This window comes from Barbus barbus, assembly GCF_936440315.1.
Source record: "Barbus barbus genome assembly, chromosome: 42".
Classification (NCBI taxonomy): domain Eukaryota; kingdom Metazoa; phylum Chordata; class Actinopteri; order Cypriniformes; family Cyprinidae; genus Barbus; species Barbus barbus.
The window spans coordinates 8,860,937-8,867,214 of record NC_136720.1 but is presented as its reverse complement, the minus strand read 5'-3'; positions in this window follow the sequence as shown (position 1 = coordinate 8,867,214).

The window sequence follows — 6,278 nt, the reverse complement described above, 5'->3', positions numbered from 1 at the left end:
GCTAAATAATCTCATTTTTATATGCACAAATCCCTGACTGTGAATTGTCACTCATCTAATCGCATTTAAGTGCAGAGTTCTGATGGTTGAAGGTCACGGGGGGTCAGCAGGATCAGAAATGGTTTTGTTTGGGAGTGCTAGATCCAAAATAGTTTTAACATAGTTTTAGGGCATGAATAAAACAATCAAATGTTTGATTCCTTACTTATGTGGGTAGAATGATGTAGCTATTGCTAAAGTAATATGTGGTTATGGAAAAACACTGATTCTTGCATAATGTTTTTGCGTTGGTAATTGGACATTCTAAAATGTGAAAACATTCAAAAACGCTTAACAATGTTGTAAACAGCTAGGAAGAGCCATCTACAGTACTCCCAAAACAACAGCATTGTAATACAAAGATTGTAATTTGAAGCATTTTGCCTTATTAAGGATATTATGCAGAAAAAGGGACATGTTGGTAAATTATAAGACACTGGCCTTGGAAGATCTGGAATTAATTTTGTATACACTCTGAAAAGCCAAGAATTTAAACTCTCATCTTGCAAATTGGTTCTTTCAAAAAGACTGATTTAATGAAACAGTTCTGTCAGAGAAGTCACGCAGTCACAGCCGCTATTTACACCAGATCACACTCACCTGCATTCTGATCACCTGCACCTGCCGATCTCTAATCAAGTCACCTTCAAAAGCACGCTGCACCCAGTCTATCACTCTGTCTGCTCCACCGTTCACGACCCTGAACTGTGCCTAACTCCCGTGCATTACTAACCTGTATGTACTTACCTTCAGATCTCCAGATGATTCTCCAGTGATACTCCCACGTTGAGCCCTCACATTCCTGGACACCTCATCACCAGCAAACCTGCAAAGATACTGACTGGAACACCAGCGCCCACAAAGCATTCGAAAACCTGAAGACTGCCTTTTGCACGGCCCCCATCCTTCGCCATCCAGATCCTCATGTGCCATTTGTGGTAGAAGTGGATGCCTCTACCACCGGAGTGGGGGCCGTGCTTTCCCAACAGTTTGGTGAGCCTCCATGCCTCCAGCCTTGCGCATACCAAGAAACTGTCCCCAGCAGAGCAAAACTATGATACTGGTAATCGAGAGCTACTTACCATCAAGCTTGCCCTGGAAGAGTGGCGGCATTGGCTGGAGGGAGCCAACCATCCATTCGTGGTATTTACCGACCATAAGAATCTCCAATATCTCTGTGACGCCAAATGGCTCAACCCCCGCCAGGCCTGCTGGGCGTTATTCTTTACATGATTCCACTTCACCATCTCCTACCGTCCAGGGAATTGCAACTGCAAGGTGGGTGCCCTTTCCCGTCTGCACTCACCTGATGCACCATCTGACCCTGAGCCATCTCTCAACAGCAGTCCCTTCTCGGCTCAGTTCAGTAGGTACCGGGCTCTGGACATCCAGGCAGCCAACGGACCCTCTCGCTCTTCCAAACCCGTTACTGGTGGCCCAGTATGTCCCGTGATGTCATCAGGTACGTCCATAGTTGCTCAGTCTGTGCCCAGTCCAAGACAAACTCGTCCCCCTACCCATTCCTCACCGTCCGTGGTCACACATTGGGATCGACTTTTTAACTGACCTACCCAATTCAGAAGGTAACACTTGTGTTTGTAGCAGTAGATCGCTTCTCAAAAGCCTGCAAGCTGGTTCCACTCATGGGATTGCCAATCGCCCTGGAAACCGCTGAAATTCTACTCCTGTCTTTCGGATCTACGGAATCCCCGAGGATATAGTTTCAGACCCAGGCCCACAATTCATTTCCGAGTGTGGAAAGCCTTCTTCAGACTGCTAGGGGTCATGGTGAGCTTGTCCTCCGTCTACCATCCCCAGACGAACAGCCAGACTGAACGCAAGATCCAAGAACTCGGATGCTACCTCCGGGCATACTGCCAGAAGGACCAACACAGCTGTAGTCTCTTCCTCCCATGGGCTGAATATGCACAAAATTCCCTCTGTCATAACACTACTGGCCTCATGCCCTTTTAGTGCATGCTCCGCTACCAGACCCCACTCTTCGCTTGGTCGGGAGAGCCTTCGGAGGTTCCAGCTGTGAATCATTGGAGAGAGTATGGGAATTGGCTCACATCCAGCTCCAACGTGCAGTGCGGAGGCAGAAGAGATTCACAAATTCCCGATGTTCCTCCGCTCCTACCTACCATCCTGGACAAAGGGTATGGCTGTCCACCCGGGATCTGCTTCTCCGCCTGCCCTGTAAGAAGCTGAGTCCCCACTATATTGGTCCGTTTAGGATACAGAGGCAGATAAATGAAGTCACTTACCAACTCCACCTACCTCCCAGGTACAGAATTCACCCCACCTTTCACGTGCCCTTCCTTAAACCCTTCTCTCCTTCCACACCAGGACTCGCAGAACCAGATGAGCCTCCTCCTCCATAGATCCTAGACCAACCATCGGTCTACCAGGTCAGAGACCTCTTGGACTCACGGTGGCCGGCTTGAGTACCTGGTTGACTGGATATGGATATGGACCAGAGGAACGTTTCTGGGTGGTCTGGGAGGATATCTTGGATCCCATGCTACTTGATGACCCACCGCACCCATCTGAATCGTCCCGCACCCAGAGGCCATGGCCGCCCCCGTCGCCGCCCCTGGAGAAGGGGGTAATGTCAGAGGTCACGCAGTTGAAGCCTCCATCGTCACCACAGTCATCAGCCGCTACTTACACCAGATCACACTCGCCTGCATTCTGATCACCTGCACCTGCCGGTCTCCAATCAAGTCACCTTCAAAAGCATGCTGAACCCAGTCTATCACTGTCCGGTCTACCGTTCACTACCCTGAACTGTGCCTGATTCCCATGCATTACTAACCTGTATGCACTTGCCTTCAGACGATTCTCCAGCGATTACTCACACGTTGATCCCTCACGTTCCTGGAAACCTTATCACCTGCAAAGATACAGACTGTCAGTATTCAGCTAAGCTCTCATAAACTGGTTTCAGTGTGCAATACTCGCCTGCCATTGCTCTTCTCGACCTCCCATCTCCAGTTTATCAATAAACCTGCCTGTTGATCACTTGCCTGTTGTTTCTGGCTCAATTTGTGACAAGTTCATAAAGTACTGTAAGCATAAAGTTTTTGACATCCTTACATGGCAGGTTACATTTTCTAAAACGTTCCAGTATGTATTTGTTTATTACATGTTCGTATTAATGTCTATTTATGATTAAAAGGCATTATTTTAAGTATTTATTACACTTTGTGAATTTTAATATTTTTCATATAATACAAAGTTCTGTCATGAAACTCTAGATGGTGCATGCTCAATCTGATATAATCACTTCATTATTCACATGGTGCAGCTGATTGGTTCTTTTTGACTATCATTCAAATATTCAGCTTGTGCTTGCTGTAGCAGTTGCAGCGCGCTTCAGAAGCCCTCCAACTCCCCAGCTCCACCTGTATAGATCAGCAACAGGTTAATTGCATGTATATTATTTACGTTGACATGTATACTACCATGCTAAACTCTCAGAGTTATGACAGAAATAATATAATTGGCATGTACAACTATAAGCTACATTTATATATTTTCTAACCTTTTGGTTATGTTTTGTATGTCATATATTTAAGTCATAAAAATATTCTGCTCTTACACTTACATATGTTTTGTCAGATGTGAACACAATCTCTTTAAACGATTTAAGTTTTTTATTTAGTCTGTTGTTCTACAGCAAATATACAGCAAAAGACTTTCAGAATGAAAATAGTTATACACCTTGCTGGACTATGACCAGTTCTAGGACATCTAATCTCTGGCTTTTTTCAAAACAAATAGAAAGCATAAAATATTCACTAGTAGAAAATATACTGCTCTCAAGGGCCTACTTTATTTCAAGTGTGTGAAATAGCCCTGCCGGTAACACCAGCTATACACACAAACTCACACACAGACACTCGGGCTGATACCTTTTCACTTGTTCATGTTCATAGAACTAAACAGACAATGTAATAAGATTCACAAACACACAGAGTTCGAGACACACACTCCTGCTTACTCTCCATGCACAAGCACCTTACACAATCACATTGACACTTTATGCTACTTGTGAGAGCTTGTACATACGTTCATACCAGAGCGAACTGTGTGTCTGGAGTTCAGCCTACCTTCCTGTCTAAAATTAACGATTGTATGTACAAAAACGCAGACAGATTATTAATAGATGTTTTACCGTAAAGTTACATTAGCATTTAGACCCACTGAGAAGGCCATTAACATGTGACATCAACCCAACGAACAGCAGTGACCCCCAACCGCTGACCCTCAAAACACGTTGGTCAATGCGACAGCAGTTAGTGATTTTTAAGGGTAGTAAGTTCAGAAACGGTAAGCACATAAAGGGTCGATATTTAGGGCCAGATTTACTAACAGCTTGCGCCAACTGTCTTTTGGCATTAAAATAGTATTGTCAGGACGCACAGTGAAGAATTAGCGCTGAAAAGGCGTGGACACAGTTATTTTTGCCCCTGACATTATTACATATGCATTTGTAGGAGTTTCCTTTCAGATGCAAAATTTATGGGAAGAGAGTATCAAAACGAATCACGCAACGCGATTTACTAATGTTTGCACTCCTCAAATTACTGGTATTACTGGTCTTAAACAGGCAGTAATTTGCGCTGCTCTTGGTAGATTGGGCTGGTCATTATGGAAATGATCTGGCTGCGTCTGTGCGCATTGTTAGGAAATCACCCGCAGAATTTTACCGGTGCTTTTATGAAATTGCGCTCTAACGCTAATTTGTCCTGTTTAGTAAATCTGGCCCTATGGCCTTAAAAAAATCTATTTGTAACATACCTGTGTTGTTGTGTTATTATTAATAATAGATTTGTTATTACTTTAACTTTTAACCCTAACCTTGCTATTATTAATGTATTTTGTGGCTGTTAGATGGTTGTTATGTGCTTGCTAAAGTGTTCTGAGTGGTTGTTAGTGATATAATGTCATAATATTTGAACTATTTTTCTTCATTCCAGCATAAGAAGCATATATGAGAGTTCTGAAGCAGCTGTGTTTCTCGCCTAGCCTCTGCTAGAGCAGAGCTGCATTGTAATATCATGACCTAAATCACTCATACAGACAAATGTAAATAAAGCTGTTTTAGTGACCTACAGACTGTATCTGCCAAACATAATTAAATGAATGAATCATCGCATCTGCCTTTCTATAAACTCATAACTGCTTCTGAGTCTGTGGAAGTTTCTGAAATACATTCATTTCACAACGCCCACCGCATCAGTTTTAAATAAATGGATGTAGAACAGAACTAAAAGAAAGCATGCATTTAAAGCATAAATATACAGAATATGTTTGATTTGTTTGAACAATTTTAGATGTCAACTTTGTTTGTGGTGTAATTTCTATCGCAAACAATAAACAAATCAATAAATATATTAAATTCTCCTGTGAGACATTTATAATCACTACATAAATATGCAATTACTCTAACCCTACCCCTAAAAGAAAACTTTTAGAGTAGAAATATTTATGAAGGATATTTATAATTCAGTTTTTACCTTTGATGATGTTCCCAAAGGGAGGTTAGACAAGTGACTTCCCTTTTGTCCCCAAAGTATTGCTAAAAGTAAGCCCGTGTACACATTCATGTACATGGGTGTTTATGCAACAAGCCTGGTTTGTTTCTTTCTACTTCCGAAGACACCCCCCCACACACACACGCACACACACACACTCAGATGTCAAAGTGTGACAATAGGTGTTGTAAAGGTCATGACTTCTATTTTTCACAATCAGTGGAAAACCTAATCCATGAGAATGGCCACAGGCTGTTTCTGTCTAGCTGAAAGCTTTTTACTAAAAACAAGCCAAAAAAGAGTCTAACAGATTGGCTGGCACTAATCATGCAGAAACCACATTAAGTGAACACAATAAAATCAGGTTAGGTAACAAGATAAAATGGAAAAAGGGGGAAAAAGTGGGGTTCGTTGTTCTGGAATAAACACTTCCGTCTATTTCCATGTCACGCTATGCAAATAGTCCGGAATCACATAAGCATTCTACTTTCTCAAAGCGACAGTTCATCCAAAAATAAAAGAAATCTGACATCATTTACTCACCCTAATTTGGTTCTAAACGTTTTCTGATCTCAGCATGCAAAGTTTCAATATGTATAAGCGCAAATTAGATTAGAAACTTGAGGAAGGGAAGACATTCAGTGATATATGGTGCTTTGGTGTCCTTTGAAATGACAGTAAATGGGGAATGGGGCT